Raw genomic sequence first — 20,841 nt, 5'->3', positions numbered from 1 at the left:
GCACACCCAAGTCCTTTTCAAGGTTACTTTCCCCTAGCACTGATCCCCCCATTTTGTATCTGAACATCAGGTTCTTCTTCTCTATGTGCATGGCTTTGCATTTCTCTATATTGAAGTTCATTTGCCATTTATTTGCCCACTCTTCCAGTTTGTTTAGGTCCCTGCTACAGAGTTTGGTGTCATCCGCAAATTTTATAACTTCACACTTCGTCCCCGTTTCCAGATCATTTATGAATATATTGAACAGCAGCGGTCCGAGCACCAACCCCTGTGGAACACCGCTCGTGACCCTCCTGCAGTCCGAGTAGTGGCCCTTCACTCCAACCCTTTGCTTCCTGTCTGCCAACCAGTGTTTAATCCATCTGTATACGTCCCCTTCCACCCAGTGGTTCCACAACTTCCTAAGTAGCCGCTCATGAGGTACCTTGTCAAAGGCTTTTTGGAAGTCGAGATAAATGATGTTTGTTGGTTTCCTTTTGTCCATCTGGCTGTTTATCCCTGCAAAGAAGTGCAGTAAGTTTGTTTTGCACGATCTTCCCTTGCAGAAGCCATGCTGGCTCGCTTTCAGTTGTCCATTTCTTTCTATGTGCTCACTGATGCTGTCTTTTATCAGTGCTTCTACCATCTTGCCCGGGACTGAGGTCAAGCTTACCGGCCTGTAGTTCCTCAGGTCATCCCTCGCTCCCTTTTTGAAGATAGGCATGACATTTGCTATTTTCCAGTCCTCTGGGTTCTCCCCAGTTTTCAAAGATAGGTTAGAAATATGTCGAGTGTTCCCGCTATTTCGTTCCTTAGTTCTTTTAGTACCCTTGGGTGGATTCTATCCGGGCCTGGTGATTTGTCGCTCTTCAATCTATCTATCTGTTTGAGGACATCCTCATGGCTTACCTCTATTTGCAACAGTTTTTCTTCTTGGTCTCCACTTATGATCTCTTTGGGCTCTGGTACATTGGATGTGTCTTCACTCGTGAAGATTGACGAGAAGAACTTGTTTAACCTGTCAGCTACCTCTTTCTCCTCCTTTATCACTCCCTTTCTGTCCCCATCATCCAACTTCCTCCCTCGCCGGTTGCTTCCCTTTAACATTCTGAAGAAGATTTTTGAAGTTTATTTTTTCCCCCGCCAGCCTCTCTTCATATTCTCTTTTTGCTTTCCTAACCACTCTGTGATATTCTTTTTGGTGTTTTTTGTGTTCCTCCCAGTTCTCCCTGGTTTGGTCCTTTTTCCATTTTTGGAACGATTTTTTCTTGTCACCTATCGCTTTCTTCACTTCATGTGTTATCCACACCGGGTCTTTTGTTTGATTTTTTTTTTTTTTTGCACCCTTTCCTAAAACTGGGGATATACAGGTTTTGTGCTTCCCGCACCGTGTCCTTTAATAGAGACCAGGCTCTCTCTACTAATTTAAATTTGTGCATTCCTCTAGAGGAATGGGGTGTTGGGAATTGAAAGCAAAAGTAAGCAATGGGGGAAAAAATCCCGTATAAGATTTTAAATACAACACTGGCACACTTAAATCAAACCCTCCAATGAACCGGAAGCCAATGCAATGTCCTCAGCAATGGAGTAACATATTCATGTCTACTCTTAGTTTGGCAGCCATGATTGCACTTACTTTAACTGCCTACATCAGTTTATACTGTAACTGGACAAAGGAGAAGATTTCTGTTTCAGACAAGAATATAAGATCTTCCTGAAGCTTGTCTCTGTGGGTTGCCTTTTAGGCAGGTTCTGAAAGCCTGAAACATAACATTTTGCTATTGACCAGAAGTTGAACCAGAAGTTCAACGCGGTTTACAAAAAGTTATAAAAATAAACATGTTACATAGAATAAGATAATTCATTAAGCAGTCAAATATTTAGAAAAAAGATAGATCTTCAATTGTTTCCTGAAGTGTCCATAAGAATGGGTAGTAAGCAACAATATTCGGAATTCGTTGTCATGAAGAGCTGCCTGAGATGCCAAAGTTTGACTAAGAAATTTCTTACTCCTACAACCCTGGACAGATGGAAAATTAAACAAAGGATGAGCTCTTGTATTGTGTCTGTATGATGCTAAAGTAAATCTATTGACTAAGTAAGAAGGGGGCTGTACCATAAACAGCCTTATAACAGAAACAGCCTAATTTAAACAACACCCGGGCTTCCACTAGATCTTCACACATCTTCAGGGTGGGGATGTAGACAGCACTCGCTAGAACCCTCTGGACTGGGGGCGCTATTGAGCCAGGAAGCAAGATGGTCGCATGATTTCCTCTCTCCTCCACAGTGTGCTAAAACATCGATTTGGAGCAAGTTTATTCTGAAACTTTCTTTGAAAAAAACTAACCTTCTTTATGCTATAAGATGTCCACTAGTAAATCAGCTAAATCTGAAAGCTCTCCGACCCAAACTGCAGGATCTAAAAGGTCCAAACAAGATCCTCCCTCACCGGAGAAACCGTCAACAAGTAAGTCCACGGCCACCTCAACTGATGCAGTATTGGATGAACTACGGGCTTTAAAAGATCTTATCACCAAACAATACGATATCACCTGTGAAATTAAATCAGACATAAACTCACTTACTGCTTCCTTTACTGCCTGCGTGGCACGTGTGGAATCCTTGGAAAACAGAGCCGACATGGCGGCGCTCTCCTTTGCTCAATTCGAAACGCAAGTACAGCAACGCTTTAAAAAAATCGATCAGGATATGGAGGATCTTTGTAACCGAAACCGTCGAAATAATATTCGAATTATTGGATTACAAGAAAATTCTGAAGGTACTGACATGATTCAATTTCTTACTGATTCATTACCGAAACTTCTAAACCTCACCGCAGATCTCCCGCTTCAATTTGAGCGGGCTCACAGAACACCATCTTCCCTGAAGCCTGGATTTACGAGGCCGAGGCCGATTGTGGCCAAACTGTTACGCTATCCACAAGCTCTTCAGATTTTAACTGCTGCGAAAACACAAAAGAATCTAACATATGCTGGAAAAAAACTTTTAATTGTTCCCGACTTGGCAAAAACCACGGCACGAAAGCGAAAATCCTTCCTGGAACTACGAGCACGGCTGAAATCTATGGGGGCACGTTATGGCTTACAATACCCTGCCCGAATGATAGTAACAATTAACAACTCGACGAGGCATTTTGAATCGCCGGAGCTCCTTCAAACCTTTTTAGACAACCTGCAATCGCAAGGAATGTCATCCACATGAAAATCTTGCCTACATTGAAGCTTTACTGTCTGCCCTTTTCTGCTCTCCTACTGACTGAAAGAAAAAACATCTTTTTTTTCTTTGCCTCCTGTCGCTGGATCCTGCCCTCGCCTCTACGGATCTTCAAGAGCTTTTTTGTTACTTCATGCTGCATGTGTTTCTGAACTACTTTCATCGACGGACCTTATTACCTCCTACTTTGAATTTGATTTCGTACTATACTGCTTATTTTAATAATATTGCCTTTTCAATTTGCACTAGAGATTTAGCTTTAATAAGTTTCTCTAGACTCCTAAGCTGCTTCTTTCTGATCTCTCTGTATAATTATTTTTGCTACTTTTCCCCTTATTTAAATATCCTTTCTATCTCATCCCTTTACTTTACTATTACTTAAATTTCTCTTTTAGAAGATCCTTTCTGTCTTCTTAATACATGTTCTTATTCCTTACTCCTGTCAATCTAACGATTTTCTAGATTCCTTACTCCCCTAATACTCCACTGATATAGGAAAGAATGCTTTTTCGCTACTTTCTGAGTTCCTTATATTCAAATCAGAAAACTTACTTTATTATACTTTGCTGCATATATATATGGATTGTTATGTACATAAATTTACTTGGTATTAGTATATAATGAAAGGGGTATCTTAATGGGTAAGAAGGGATAAAAAAAAAAAATAATAATAATAATAATAATAACAGCATCTCTATGTATAAAATGTCTAATCTGAAACATGATGAGATTATTATATATTGTTGTTTGCATTGTTGCTGGAAAGTATGATACATATTGCAATTTGTATGTATATATGAAATTTTAGTGAGAGAAATAGAGATTATTAAGAAAAAGAGAGAAAAATTACAAACACACAAAAAAAAAAAAAAAAAAAAAAAAAAAAAAAAGGAGAGGGAACATAATATTTGTATAAGACCATAAATTGATTACTATATGTTCTTATTGGATGTGAGATTGTCAAACATTTACTTAGGAACTTATATGTTTTACTATGATGTTATCTGATTGGGAATTCGTTAAATAAATTCATAGGAACCTGTGTGTTAAGAAATATAAAATTTAATAAAAGGGAAAAGAGAGATAGAAAAAAAGAAAAAAAAAAAAAAGGGGGAATAGGGGGAAAAAAAAAAAAAAATTATAAAAAAAAAAAAATATAAAAGATTATTAAAAGATCTAAAAAACTATATATAAAGGGAAAAAAAAAAAAAAAAAGGGGGAGAAGGGACAAAATGTCTATCTTTAATAGTAAGTTGTTTTCTGTGTATTACTATTTGATTGTGAGGTAGTTACATAAATTTATAGAAGTTGGTGTATTATGAAATATAAGAAATACATATTCAATGCAAAAATAATATAAATTAAAAAAAAAAAAAATGGCAAATAATTATAATAATAAAATAATAAACACACAAAAAAAAAATAATAAAATATAATAAAAATAAAACAAATAAAAAAAAATAAAAAACCAATAATAAATTAGGACAAGAGTTTAATACATAGAGAATTTACAAGGAAAAATTTAAAAAATACATATAATTAAATATAATAAAAAAAATTTAAAAAAAAAAAAAAAGTTAGCTCCAATTTGAGTAGAATACTTTTCTACTGGTGAAGGGAGGAGTCATGTGTACCTTTGCATCTCCTGATTGATGGCTCCGTTCTTCTTTTTTGTTCTATTTGGCTGGACTTTTTTAGTCCTTTTTGCCTACTGTTCTGAGTTCAAAGGTTTACTCTGTTTGTCAGAGGTTTTTCTTTTTCTTTTTAAACAAGGCATATTGCTCTTCCTTTTTTTCCAACAGCATCCTCGAAAATACTTTCTTTTTCTTAATGATTTTCTAGTGCCCACACACATAATGTATAACTATAAGTAATCACTCACCACTCACTGTAGTCTCATGGAACGTTAATGGTTTAAATAATCCCATTAAAAGAAAAAAAGTTTTATTACAACTGAGGAGAAAACAGCCAGATATCATAATGTTACAAGAAACTCACCTTCCATCAACTTCCATTTTAACAAAACCATGCTCATGGATAACTATGGCAATCGATTCTCCTTCCAACGGAAGAAAAGGAGGTGTATCCATATTATTCTCTTCATCACTTCAACCCAAATTCATTGATCAAAAAATTGATCCTAATGGTAGATGGATAATAGCCCAAATGGAAATACGCAGTATCAAGCTTTTATTGGTTAATATCTACGCACCTAATAGTGACACCCCTGAATTTTTTCTAAATCTACTTACTGAGATCCAATCTTTCGACCCCTTACCGATTATAATGGCAGGAGATTTCAACCTTCCTTTCGACCTTCATATTGATAAACAATCTTCTTCTAAATCAATTCAACAAAAATCACATATATCCTTCCATTCCCTCATTTCACAATTGCATCTCGCTGATTCTTGGCGTCTTCAACATCCCACGGCTAGAGAATACACTTATCACTCCATTCCTCATAACAGTTTTTCCCGTCTTGACTATATTTTTGTATCTCAACAACTATTGAACTCTCTGGCTAGCTCTTCAATATCCCCTATACTTATATCTGATCATGCTCTGGTGTCGAGTGTTCTCTTTTGGAATGCCAGTCCTACTCCTAAGTCGCCTTTGTGGAAATTGCAGCTTTCTCTTTTAGACGATGAACAAATTGTACAAAGAGTCAAACTTTTTATTGAAAATTATTTTCAACAAAATCCTGTCATTGATACCAATCCTTTAACAACGTGGGAGGCCTTTAAAGCTTCCTTAAGAGGAGAATTTGTATCTATTGCTTCGTATAAACGTAAAACTGAACAAGCAGATCTAATTAATTTAGAGACTCAGATCTCAGATTTGGAATCTAAATTTTCTCTGTCAAAAAATCCTATTCAATACAACACTTTATGTCAACTTAAATACCAATACAATTCCATCCTCTCGAAACAGGCTGGAATGCAAATTTTTCTAACTGAAGCTAAATATTATGCTGAAGGTAATAAAAGTGGTAAAATGTTGGCCTCTTATCTGAAACGGAAAAAGAGTAAGTTGCAAATTCCGGCTATCCAAAATAATGATCATATTAATGTTACTTCCTATGCAGGAATTCTGAAAGAATTTAAGACCTTTTACTATAATTTATATAAATCTGACTCTTCTTCTATATCATCCTCGCTTTCTGCTTTTTTACAAAATCTAAATAGACCGACCTGGACTCCTTCAGACTCTGCTAATCTAGATAAATCAATTGATATTGACGAACTGCGTCTTGCGCTGAAACAATTACAGTCTCGCAAATCTCCTGGAGCAGATGGAATCCCAGTAGAGTTCTATAAAATATTTCAAAATGACTTACTTCCTCATCTCCTTCAGTTATTTCAATACTTAACGCCCAATACTGTTCTCAACAGTCGTTTTTCGGAAGCAATAATCACAGTTATTCCAAAACCTAATAAAGATTCTCTCTTCGTACAAAATTATAGACCTATTTCACTTCTAAATGTTGATTATAAAATATATGCAAAAATTTTAGCCAATAGACTTAAAATATGTATTCATAAAGTTATACATCCTAATCAAATAGGCTTTATGCCTGGTAGACTCATATCTGATAATACTAGACTGTTTTTTCATTTATCTCACTTGGCAAAATCCTTTCAACACCCTGTTATAGCTCTATCTTTGGACGCTGAGAAAGCCTTTGATAGGATTGAATGGAATTATCTTTTTAGTGTTTTGGAGTGGTTTGGTGCAAATACTTACTTTATACAAATGATCAAGGTATTATATACAGCTCCTTCAGCTAGAATTATTGCAAATAACACACTTTCTGACTCCTTTACCCTGCATAGAGGAACAAGACAGGGCTGTCCTCTGTCACCCTACTTATTTAACCTAGCGCTTGAGCCTTTGCTTATTCGTATTCGCCAAAATTCACAGATATCTGGCGTAATATGTGGTTCTTCAGATATCAAACTCTCTGCATATGCAGATGATGTTTTTCTCTATCTTTCTGACCCTGAACATTCCCTTCCAGAACTCCTTCAAATTATTAAGAACTTCTCCTCTTTCTCAGGCTATAAACTAAATCAAGACAAGACTGAGTCTCTTCCTTTGAATATTTATGCTCACTCTTCCCTGGTCAAATCATATAATCTCCAATGGTCCCCAGAAAAATTAAGATACTTAGGTATTGAACTTACTCCTTCTCTCACAGACACTATTGATATAAATATGCATCATATTCTCCAACTTGTTCAAAATTTAATACAGTCTTGGCACCCTCTACATATTTCCTGGTGGGGACGTCTTGAAACCATAAAAATGATGCTTATGCCCAAAGTGAACTATATTCTTCTTATGATCCCGTTTCTCTTCCCAAATTCTTTCTACAAAAAACTTGATACGCTTCTCTCCTCTTTTCTATGGAGTAATAAACAACCACGTATTGCTTTAAACAAACTCAAATCTAATAAGGAAAAGGGGGGGGTTCTTTTCCCTGATTTTCTCACTTATCATAAATCTTTTATTATCCATCAGGGTTTATACTGGTTTGAGGACTCTAATATCTACTCACCAATATGGTTAGAAGTTGAAAAACAAATCATGTTACCTCTCCAACCGCCTGCATATTTGACCGTTCCTCACACTTCTATTGATGATCCTCTCTTAAAAATGACCTCTAAATGCTTACTTGAATTTGACTCACATCTTGAACACTCTTACCTAAAATCTCCATCTCTCTCCCTATGGTTTAATACCAACATACTTATTAATAAGAAATCGTTTCTTTGGAAAGAATGGATAGATAAAGGAATTTTCTTTTTATATGATGTTCTAGATTCTGACTATAAACTGCTTCCATTTAAAATCCTTCAAGAAAAATTTGATTTGTCACCCTCTGCTTTTTTTAAGTGGATCCAACTTAATCATTGTATATCTAGCTCAAAGATTGTTAAATTGCTCTCCTCACAAACGCCCACTATGAATATTATGGCTTTGCAATACTTGACCCTTGGTCATGTTGCATCTAAATTGTATAAACTATTTCTTATGTGGAATGTATCTTCCTGCTCTACTCTTAAAGATATATGGGAAAGAGACTGTGACTCCCAGATTGACAATCAAGCATGGGCACTTCTATGGTCAAAATCATTGCGTACTGTATCATCAGCTAGCGCAACTCAATCTATGTACTTTCTGTATCATAAAGCTGTGTGGACCCCCCACAAACTTCATATTGCTGGTTTATTACCATCTAATACATGTTGGAACTGTGAAAAAGGTAAAGGTTCCATTATACATATGATGTTTGAATGCCCGATAGTTCATTCTTTCTGGACTGATGTCTGGTCTACCATAAAGAAGATTTTTCATATACAAGATAATTTATCATTTTCAATAATAATGTTCAAATCGCACTCTCCTAATATAACTTTGCTAGATAATTATAAAAAACTCTTTGATATATTGATAACATTGGCACAAAAATTGATCCTAACTAATTGGAAAACATCGACTCTCCTTGACTCTCACCACTGGTGGAATTCAGTGTTGCAGCACCATAAATTCGAATTTATGTTATATAGATATAGAGGACAGTTCAAACAAATGTCTTCAATCTGGTCCCCTCTATCTTTATACCTGCAAGATGCCTGTAGCTAATGTATGTTCTGCTATTTGCTGTTTTATTTGTAAATGTTCACGCAATATGCCTTTTATGTATATCATACTTGTGTATATCATATATGTAATTCATATATTAATGCCTTCTTACTTTTATGTTTTATTGAAATTTCAATAAATTTTCTTGGGAAAAAAAAAAAAGAACCCTCTGGACTAATATCGATGCAATCAGCCTGCAATTTTAGGATTTTATTTATTTACAAAATTTATAGACCGCTTAAAAATCTAAGCAGTGTACAATCAATGTACAAAATAAATAAAAACAATACAGCACATTAATAATTAACATCAAACTGACTTCTTTGCATAAGGATCTTCTTAGAGTTCAATAATTTTTATTCTTTTTGCAAGTAAAGTACAAGAAAAACAGCAATGGATAATAACAATGAAAGGAAAATACAGAAGTGCAATAAAGCCGAGTCAGACGCACAGCACCAGACAGAGGAGATCGAAAATAGACATTCGGATTAAATTGAAATGACAGTAGATAATAAAATAACCCAAGAATGTATCAATAACTCAGTTATTCAGGAGGGGGGAAAGAAACATCCAGTAAAAGCTGCCAGGTACGTTCGAAAGAGTGCAAGGTTTTGTTTTTAAGGGCAGCAGCTCTCTCATATTTAGCTGTGACACAAATCGTATTTCACCACATGGAGTAGGTCACCGCTGAGACATTCTTCCAGTTCTGTAGAAGCAGCTTAATGGCCAAATGCAACAGCAGGTTGAATAGTTTGGAGTCCGCGTCAGACAAGTCTTGATCAAGAACGTGTGAGCCAAGCACAATGGCAGGTGTAATTGGGATAGCTGTAGAAAAAAATCACACACAATTTGTTCCAGATGGAAAACCAAAATGGTTGAATCAAAGGGCACTGAGATAGTTGATGCAAGAAAGTACCCTTTTCCTTTGTACATGACCAGCAAGCTCCAGTCTCAGAGGACTTGAAATGAGACATTTTGTGCGGAGTCCAAATCGCCCTATGTAGTACAAAATACATAGATTGCTTCAAAGATGAAGAACAAGAGGAACGGGTCGAGTAGAGCCACACACGTTTCCAGCCTTCCGACAAGGGGGAGATCTGGAGATCAAATTCCCAGGTGTGTTCCGTGCCCATTGGGTGGCGAAAAAGTTCAATCTGCAACCATCGATACCACTTGGACGCACAACCTTTGGTAGCATGTAATTGAGAGCACTTGGATAATAGATCAGGGGAATCAGAGGTGAGAGGAGAGGTGCGCATGTAGGAAGATAAGCAGTGAATCAATTGAATCCAGCGAAAGTGTTGGGTATGAGCAAGGTGATAACGTGTCTGAAGCTGTTGAAACGACAACCAGGACAGTATCATCACGAAGATCTTAAACAGTCCATATACCAGACCTCAGCCACTCAGTCCAACGAATAGGCTCATCGTGGATTCGGAAGGCAGTATTGTTCCATAGTGGAACGTTCATGGTGGAACCTCAAGAAAGCGTCAGATGTTTCTCCAGAAGGGCAACCACAGTTTTTGCACTATGGAAGATCGGATTCGCAGACTTAGGCAAATGTTGAAAAGGCAGGAAATGAAGAGGCTGGTCCATTAAGCTAGATGACTCCCAGGAAAGCCAGATCGGTAAGTAAGCAGTAGGAGTAGGTAGAAACCAGTAAGAGGTTTGCTGCATAATGAAGGCAAGATGATAAGAATGAAAATCTGGAAAGTTGACTCCCCCACATTCTTTATTAGCTTTTAGTTTGGTCAACGCTATTCTCGGTGGTTTAGAGCACCACAGGAAGGTAGCAAGAGTTTTCTCAACAGTTGCGTATAAAGCACTGGGGAATAGTATAGGTATCATGTTCAGGAAATAGATGACCTTGGGAGCAATCATCATCTTTATGGTACTCAGGCGACCCCACCACGCGAGTCGCAGGGGAGTCCACCGCGACAGAAGATCTTTAACCATGAGGATTATTTTGTTGGCATTAAGAGAAACAGTTTCATCTATTGTAGGTGAAAAGTAGATGCCTAGGTACTTCAAGGTGGTATCAGACCAAGTGAAATCTTAGTGGCGTAGATCATGCTTAACTTCAGGATGATTAAGAGGCATAATTTCAGACTTAGATTGATTGAGTTTATAGCCAGATGCGTAAGTATTGATAGTTTCCAGAATGGGAGACAAAGAGTCAGGGGTGGTGTAAAGCAAGATATCATCAGCGTAGGCCGAGTATTTAACTTCAAGCTGGCCAACAGTCACTCCTCTGATGTTGATATTGTTCTTAATACACAGTAAAAGTGGTTCCAGCGCAATGTTGAAGAGCAACGGGGATAATGGGCATCCTTGACGAGTACCACGGCCAGGTTGAAAAGGGGCCGACAATTGATTGTTGATCAGGATCTTAGTTGAAGGAGAAGTGTATAAGACTTATCATGTTGATAGCAGAGGCTGAAAAACCAAAACGCTGCAAGGCATTGAACAGAAAAGACCACTCAACTCTATCGAAGGCCTTTTCAGCGTCAAGACCAATAGCAAGATAAGGTGCATCCAGAGTTTCTACTCTCTTGAGGACATCAAAAAAAGAGTCTTGTATTATCATGTGAAAGACGACCTTGCATGAAGCCGGTTTGTTCAGCAGAGATCAGCCGAGGGAGAAGCGTTTGTAGTCTCCCAGCAAGAAGTTTCGCATAGAGCTTGGCGTCTACATTTATCATGGATAAAGGTCAGTAGCTCTGAACTTGTTTATCTTTACCAGCTTTAGGTAGAACCACAATCACTGCTTCAGTGAAGGAGCCACTGGCTGCACTAGTCTGTACCAGATGCTCAAAAAGGCCCCTTAACAAAGGAAGAAAGAGTGGCTGAAAAGCGACATAGAATTCTACTGGAAAGCCGTCCGGGCCAGGGGGTTTCTTCCTAGCCATACCCGCAAGCGCTACAGCGATTTCAGCCTCATCGATGGATGAACAGAACATCTCATTTTCAGCAGCAGAGTCCAGGGCAAGTAAGCTTGTCAAAAAGAGCATCAATATCTGCAAGAGCAGGAGATTGTGAAGTATATAGCTCTTGGTAATAATCATGAAATCTAGCTAATATGTCAAATCTGGAAGTAAATACAGCGCCTTCCTTAGACTTTATTGATGTTATAAAGGTCCTGTCCGATTGAGATTTTAAGTAATTCACCAGTAAGTGACCAGAGTCATCGTGCTCAGCATAATATGTCGCATCCCTCATGAACAACATTTTCCCTGCAGTAAGAGCCAACTGAGCATTATACTGAAGACGACACTTCTCCAGTTGAGCACGGAGAGCAGAATTGGACGAGTCCTGGCAAAAAAGTAATTCAAGAGTTGATATCTCAGATTCCAAATTAGAGCGGTGTTGTGCGGCGAGTTTGTTCTTCCTGGATTTGTATGATATAATTACACCACGCAAGTACGCTTTAAGCGCATCCCAGAAAGTAGTCCAACAAGTTTGGTCTACAGTATTAAAGTGGAGAAAGTCCTGTATATGTTGTTTAATATAATCCACAAAGTCAGGATCAGTAAGTAATGTAGAATCAAATCTCCAGCAGGGTTTCGGAGTGGTAAGGTTCATCAGAGTAAGGTCGAGGCTGATCAGGGCATGATCTGACACGCGTATGGGATGATTGTCTGCTTTGGTAACACTAGGCAGAAGGGAGGCTGAGGTCAAGAAATAATCAAGTCTCAAGAAGGACGAATGCGGCGGTGAAAAAAAGGTGAAAGTGCGTGAAGATGAATGTAGAGCTCTCCAGGGGTCACAGTGATTCAGGTGTTGAATAATGTCCAGCAGAGCCAGCCAAGCCTTGGTCGTCTTGTGTGGGGCAGAAGACTGCCTATCCAATAGAGGGTCTAAAGCAAGGTTAAAGTCCCCTCCAATGAGAGATGGGAGCTTACCCATGGCGGTAATAGAGTTCATAAAAAAAATCAGGTCAGTCTTTGTTTGGGCCATAGATGTTAAATATAGCTAGAGACGAGTGACGGTGGGTAATTGTAACTCTCACCCATCTACCTTCGGTGTCACAGGCTTGATCAGTTACCAATATATCTGGATGTTTCTTAATAAATATGACAACCCCATTCTTCCTGTCTTTAGCAGGGGAAAAGAAAGGGGGTAAAGCCCAGTTACAAAGGAGTTTGGGAGCTTCCGTAGCATCAAGGTGCGTTTCTTGCAAGAGTGCAACATCTGGGTGTAATTTAGAGGTAAGCCAAGAGGATGTACTCAAGCAGATTGACAGACTAAAGAGCGACAAATCGCCGGGTCCGGATGGCATTCACCCAAGGGTACTCAAGGAACTAAAAGACGTAATAGCGGAGCCACTTCGACAGATATGCAACCTATCCTTAAAAACCGGAGAGATCCCGGAGGATTGGAAAATAGCAAATGTCACGCCCATCTTCAAAAAGGGCGCAAGGGGGGACCCGGGAAACTACAGGCCGGTGAGCCTGACCTCAGTCCCGGGAAAGATGATGGAGGCACTGATTAAAGACGGCATCTGTGAGCACATCGAAAAAAATGGGCAGCTAAAACCAAGTCAACATGGCTTCTGTAAGGGTAGGTCATGCCTCACAAACTTATTGTACTTCTTTGAGGGCGTGAACAGCCAGGTGGATAAAGGGGAATCTATAGACATCATTTACCTTGACTTCCAAAAAGCCTTCGACAAGGTGCCACACGAGAGACTGCTTAAAAAGATATGGAACCACGGGGTACAAGGGGAGGTCCACCGATGGATCAAAAACTGGCTGTCAAACAGGAAGCAGAGGGTTGGCGTAAAGGGCCACTACTCAGACTGGAAAGGGGTCACGAGCGGAGTTCCGCAGGGGTCGGTGCTGGGACCGCTCTTGTTCAATATCTACATAAATGACCTAGAGGCGGGAACTAAGTGTGAAGTCATTAAATTTGCAGATGACACCAAACTATACAGCAGGGCTCAAACCAAGGAAGACTGCGAGGATCTCCAAAAGGATCTAACGCAGCTGGAAAAGTGGGCCGAAAAATGGCAGATGAGCTTCAACGTGGGGAAATGCAAGATCATGCACGTGGGGAAAAAGAACCCGATGTTCACATACAAAATGGGGGGAACACCACTAGGGGTTAGTAACCTGGAGAGAGACCTGGGAGTGATGGTAGACGCAACACTGAAGGCATCGGCGCAATGCGCCACAGCCTCTAGGAAAGCAAACAGAATGCTGGGTATCATTAAGAAGGGTATTACAACCAGGACGAAGGAAGTTATCATGCCGCTGTATCGTGCAATGGTACGGCCGCATCTGGAGTACTGTGTCCAGTACTGGTCGCCGTACCTCAAGAAAGACATGGCGGTACTTGAGGGAGTACAAAGAAGAGCAACCAAACTGATAAGGGGAATGGAAAATCTCCCATATACCGACAGATTGAAGCAGTTGGGACTTTTCTCCCTGGAGAAGCGAAGACTTAGAGGAGACATGATAGAAACCTTCAAGATCCTGAAGGGCATAGAAAAAGTAGACAGGGACACCACAAGCACAAGGGGGCATTGGGGGAAATTGAAAGGGGACAGGTTTAGAACAAACGCTAGGAAGTACTTTTTCACTCAGAGGGTGGTAGATACATGGAACGCGCTCCCAGAGGCTGTTGTAGACAAGAAAACACTAAATGGTTTCAAAGAAGGTTTGGATAGATTCCTAGAAGAAAAAGGGATTGGGGGGTATAGATAGGTATAGACCATTGCTCAGTCAATGGGACTGATGGGCCGCCGCGGGAGCGGACCGCTGAGCAGGATGGACCTATGGCAACTTCTTATGTTCTTATGTTCTTATGTTTCCAAGGATTATTTAATCCTTTGACATTAAGGGATACACATTTGAGAGACATCAGAGCAATAAAAAACTTTGAAAACACATACTGTGCATAGTATTAAAAGGAAAATAGCACTTCTATATAATATAAGCTCCCTACACCGAATGAAAACCATGCGGTGCAAGGAGAGGACCAATGGGTCGGTGAGTGAAGAGAAAACAACAAACCGGAACAAGCAACGGCAAAACACTGCCAATATCAACACATTCAGGTGAATACACTGACAAGCACAGGCGTAATTCCTGTGGCAGTAGGGAAGAGCAACTCAAAAGAGAAATTCCAGCAGTAGGCAAGAGATAATAGTGGGATAGCATGACAGAAGGTAGAAAATGCAGCCGTGTAAGAAAAAAGCTGGCTAGGAGGCCGCAACAAGCGGAGCTGAAAAAGTATCAAGGTAATCCACAACAATATAAAGGGTAGGAGAAACCAGCAGTGGAAATGTAGAGGACATAAAGAGCAAAGTGAGAGAGAGAAAGAACAGAGAGGAAACTAAGAAAAGGCTCCGGACTGAGATAAGCAGCGTACAGAGCAAGACAGCAATGGTAAACTTTGGAGAATAAGAAGGGAAAGTAGAAGAAAGCGAATGAAAAGTCGAGTCAGCGGGAGACATATTAGCTGAGCGAACAGGAATGCAGTCACAGCTAACAATAGATAGCTATATTAAGTGGAAGGAGAGAGAGACAATAGCTGCAATGTAAAAAATAGGGTCAGAAAAACAAACAGTAGGAAGAATCAGGTGAGCTCACTAGAGCATGCAGAAATAACAACCAGGAACAACAGTCACTTAGCATCAATTGTGCTAGGAGAGATGGATTCCAGATAATCACCCAGCAGGTTCGGGTCTGTGAAGTCTTTGGTACGATTTTATATGTTGACTCTAATACGAGCTGGATAGAACATCCCAAATCGGGCATTGAGGGTTTTAAGACGAGGTCGGTATTCAAGTAACTGCTTGCGCAGACGTGCAGAAGTCTTACTAAGGTCGGGAACAAATATCAAATTTCTTCCTTCGAACTTCAACGGCGCCTTCAGCTTAGCCTTCTGCATAATCTCAATGGTTTGACTGAAGCGTAGCAGGCTCAATATTATCGGACGAGGGAAGTTCTCACGTGGAGCATGCTGAGAGCTGATATGATGGGCCGCTTCGATCTCCAAGGGATGAACGAACGTGATATCCAACAAGGTGAGGATAGTGTCTTGAAGAAATTTTATGAGGTTTTGACCTTCCCGACCCTCCGATAATCCATGGATACGAATGTTCCGTTTACGGGCCCTATTGTTCGCCTCATCCAAGTCCTTCTCGAGTTGCACCATGCGTTTAAAATGGCGCTGTAAATCTTTAACATTCTCGTCCGTGGCACGCTGTTTGAGCTCAAGTGACTCCACTCGGGTACAAAAATGCAATATGTCGGTTTTCATAATGGACACATCCTGCTTAATATCCACAATATTAGTGTTAGTTTCTGAAAGCATATCTTTTAGGGCACGAATTTCCTCTAATAAGACGGTCAGCAGTGCTTCATCCGGCTTAGAGGGCTGAGGTTTAGCAGGTGAAGGAGGATCGATTTTTGTACGCTTACCACCTTTAATAGATGACATCTTCCGTCAAGCAATCAGGGTGGTGACCAGCACTCACAGTATAGTTTGGAAAAGAAGATGCCCCTGGGCCGAAGATGCCTGATGTTAATATCGTGTATCCTTGATTTTATAGCAGTGTTCGGCCGGACCTCAAATTCAGGCTGCCATTCTCACTGAAGCTCACTAGCGCCCCCCCCCCATAAAGATCTTCTTTATATTCTCACATGTCTTCAGTAATTTTTTAAAAAACATCTCTAGACCCACACTACATGCGTCAAACACAAGGCCCCTGGGCCGAATCCAGCATGTTTGGCCGTTTTATGTGGCCTGTGGTGACTTTGCACCAGCTTGAGGGTGATGCAGCATTTTCCTCATTGCCGCCTCTGGGTGTTTTACCTTCTGGCCGGCTCCCTCCTCCTCCTCACTATCGCAATTGCTTCTGTGCACAAATCCGCAGGCTCCTCGCGCCTCATCTGGAAACCTTCCCTCTGATGTTGCGACTTCCGGTTCAGGCGTGGGATGCACGCAGGAGCCACTGCCCGCGGCTCTGTATATAGAAACAACTGCAGCATTAAGGAGGAAGGAGCCGGCCAGAAGGTAAACACCTGCTGGAAGGAGGCACCTAGTTGAGGCACAGAATGAAGGTAGGGAGAGGCGTGTGTTGGGACTTGAGAAAGAGGGAGCACAAACTTCAGACAAATGATAGAATACTACAAAGCTACATAGGAGTGTTTTTGAGCAAATTTTGAACTATGTAGCTTTGTATTTTTCATCACATTATTGTGTAATTAAGCTTTGCTACAGTTTCAGCAGCAAAAGTTTTTTACGCCTGTGATGTGAGGTTGGTGGAGTGGGTTTCCCCCACCGTTTGACTGAGGCTTTTTCTTTCGCTTGCCTTGACCTGCACTGCTTGAGTGTTTAGCGTTCTTTTTGAACAGTTTTGGGGAGTTTTTTGGATTAGTAGTATTTGCCTTACTCAACATAAGTGTAAAGCATACTAAAGAACCAACATACCTGATGAATTACTGGTGATTGACACAATTTCTCCATTATCAGGAGACAAAAACACTAGATCTAATACATATCCTGCAGTATGAGTTTTCTGTTTTACAATCTGCAAAAATGAACACACTTCAAACAGGTGGAACAACTCAATCTCACAATTCTAAATTATTCTAACTAGGGACAAATGAAATATAAAAATCGCCCAGTACATATAACTTCTCCATCTCAAATGGTAATTTCAAAAGAGTATCAAATATTGAATAATCCTTTTCTAATCTACCCGGTGGACAGTATACAATGCAAAAAGCTATATCTTGATTAGCAATCACCACATGTTCCATTATTGATGAAATCCCACTTTACTAAAACCCAAGCTTTTCTTAGAGAACACTATTACTCTCCCACCCTTTTCTAGAAACCCACTCCTCCTGAAAGGCCACATTGTCGAACTAGCACCAAATCAGATTCCACAAGCCAAGACTCTGTAATACACAGTATATCAAATGTATCCATATCTAATAAAGCATATATTGTCATAACCTTATTCCGTATGGATTGTGCATTAACAAGGCTTACTTTCAGAAAGGTCTCTTTCATATTACAACCACTGCATAATTTAACTTCCTTCAAAGCATTAGTTCTTCCCATAATATGTTGACAAATTGAAGCCCTTACCAAATCCCCATATCTCCCCCTCCGCATAACTACTGGTATACACCCAATCGTCACTATTTAAAATTACACCATAAAATGCTGATATCAGAGCTATAAACTAAATTTTCATAAAGTTCATCAAAGTCTGAAACAAAGAAGCAAACTAAGGAGCTCCTTAGTCATGCTCTTTTGTCGACGCGACTACATTAACACATTCCCTCCAGCGCACAGCACCTCCGGTGTGCAGTCCCTGCTTTTAACCCTCACGCTACCGATGTCACCGGTAGGCGGTTCTAACTCTGTCCCAACAGCAGGCAGCAACAGAGAGCAGAAACAATTAAAAGGGAGCTGAAAGAAGGCAGCTGAAGGGAGCTGAAAGATGGCAGCTGAAGGGAAACAGTTAGAAGGGAGCTGAAAGATGGTAAAAACAGGCAGGAAATACTCCCAGATCAGTGGTCTCAAACTCAAACCCTTTGCAGGGCCACATTTTGGATTTGTAGGTACTTGGAGGGCCTCTGAAAAAAATAGTTAATGTCTTATTAAAGACATGCCAATTTTGCATGAGGTAAAACTCTTTATAGTTTATAAATCTTTCCTTTTAGCTACCGTATTTGCCGGCGTATAAGACGACTGGGCGTATAAGACGACCCCCCAACTTTTACAGTTAAAATATAGAGTTTGTTATATACTCGCCGTATAAGACTACCCCTTCTTCCGCACACCTTCTGCACAACAAATAAAACTTAAAAGAACATCAGAATTTATTTCAACAATTTTAATTAATTCACTAAAGCTGAATAGAACAATAAACCCATGGGAGCTGCCATGCTATTTGTTTTCTAAACTGTTAACCAAACTGAAACTGTCAATGATAGAAGGAAGATAACACATAGAGGGAGAGAGCAAGTGCCGGGTAAGTCCCTAGCAAGTTTGCTGGCATGACAGTTTCCCTTTAAAAGCCTTCAAAAGCCTCCTGTTCGCCCCCGCAACTTCCTTAAGGGCTAGACTCCACACACGGCCGCATGTGCGAGAGACGTAGTAAAGAGAAAAGGGGTGGGGCCAGAGCGCCGCTGCTTCCCGCTGCGCAGGATGAAGGAGCTGGCACCCTTGTCACACTGATGTCCCGCCATAGCCCCGCTGATGTCCCGGCAGGTTTACTAGTACCGTAAGCACCGTAAGGAGGTAAGGAAGGAGATGTTAGGGCATGTAAAGTAGAGAGTTGCGCCGGGGACAGAAATCCCACCCGTCCCTGCCAAAGTCCCACCCGTCCCCACGAGGAATCCCACCCGTCCCCGTGAGGAATCCCTCCGTCCCCACCCATCCCCGCGAGGAATCCCCTCCATCCCCACCCGTCCCCGCGAGGAATCCCCTCCGTCCCCGCCCGTCCCTATAAACTTCAGAAATAGTTATTTCATTTAATTATGCTACTGAATTAAAGGCTCTGGTAGAAACCCATTTACAAATAAGCAAAAAGACTTTATTAATTTGAAAATATTAATTGGGAAGAATACATACTTTGTAAACGGGTTTCTACCAGAGCCTCTAATGTTTATAAATTTTTATCAACACAACTAATATACTACTTTATCCTGAAGCAAAAAAAAAAAAAAAAATAAATAGAATTCTTTTCCTACCTTTGTTGCCTGGTTTCTGCTTTCCTCATGTTCTCATTCAATTCCTTCCATCCACTATCTCTCTTCCTTCTGCATCTTCCATTTGCTCTGTTACTGTGCCTCTCCCTTTCTTCCCCCTTCCAAATTGGTCTGGCACCCATCTTCTTCTCTCTGCTCCCCCAATAGTCTGGCATCTGTCTTCTTCCCTGCCAGCGTCTTCTCCCTACTCTCTCTTCCTCATTTCCTTTGTGTCCTTCCCCCCCCCCCCGCCCTTCCCATGGCCTTTCAGCGTCCTTCTCCACCCCTTTGTATTCCCCCATGTGCTTTCAGCCTCCTTCTCCCTCCTCTGTCTTCAAGTGCTTTCAGAGTCCTTCTCCCCCCCTCCTGTCTTCACCATGGCCTTTCAGCGTCCTTCTCCCCCCCTCCTTCTCTACCGCCCCGGGTGCAGCACAGCTGGCCAGGTCCCCTTACTTTTGTGGCACTTCCCCGACTGACTGACAACAGCCCCGGTCCGACAAACCTCCCTGCCCTTAACCGCGAATCTAAATTACCTTCTTACAGCTGCTGTAAGAAGGTAATTTAGATTCGCGGCTACAGGGCAGGGAGGATTGTCGGACCCGGGCTGTTATCGGTCGGTCGGGGAAGTGCCACAAAAGTAAGGGAACCTGGCCGGCTGTGCTGCAACCGGGGCGGGCCGCCCCTCTCCCTTGGTAGCCACTCGAACCGCGAGGCTACTCTCCTTCTCCTTATCTGCCCTGCCTGCAGCACAGAGCCGAACGGAAGTCTTCCCGACGTCAGCGCTGATGTCGGAGGGAGGGAAGGCTTTGTTTAAGCCCTCCCTCCCCTCCGACGTCAGCGCTGACGTCGGGAAGACTTCCGTTCGGCTCTGTGCTGCAAGCAAAGAAGGTAGGGAGAAGAAGAGCCGCGTACATCCAGAAGACTGAGTACATCCAGGCCCGCAGGAGCCCCGCGACCCTCGGAGGCGTCCCCACGGGATCCCCACGACCCTAGGAGCGTCCCCGTGCAGCTCTCTAATGTAAAGTAAGGGCATGTAAACAGTACCCGGCGTATAAGACGACCCCCGACTTTGGGGAGGATTTTAAGGTACTGAAAAGTCGTCTTATATGCCGGCAAATACGTTAAGTCTTAATAATAATATTGTAATTTATAGCTAAAGAGACATATGATCAAGAAACTATTATTTTACTTTTGTGATTATGATAAACGTACCGAGGGCTTCAAAATAGTACCTGGCGGGCTGCACATCTGAGACAGTCTT

General features: G+C 40.9%; 1 protein-coding gene across 2 annotated transcripts in view; it reads right to left on the bottom strand.

The window, feature by feature from the left end:
- Nucleotides 1-20,841, bottom strand: part of KDM4C (lysine demethylase 4C) — a 405,781-nt gene that overhangs the window by 50,829 nt on the left and 334,111 nt on the right. The window lies entirely within an intron of this gene.

This window comes from Geotrypetes seraphini, chromosome 1 (assembly GCF_902459505.1).
Source record: "Geotrypetes seraphini chromosome 1, aGeoSer1.1, whole genome shotgun sequence".
Lineage (NCBI taxonomy): Eukaryota > Metazoa > Chordata > Amphibia > Gymnophiona > Dermophiidae > Geotrypetes > Geotrypetes seraphini.
This window is presented reverse-complemented; position numbering and strand designations above follow the sequence as displayed.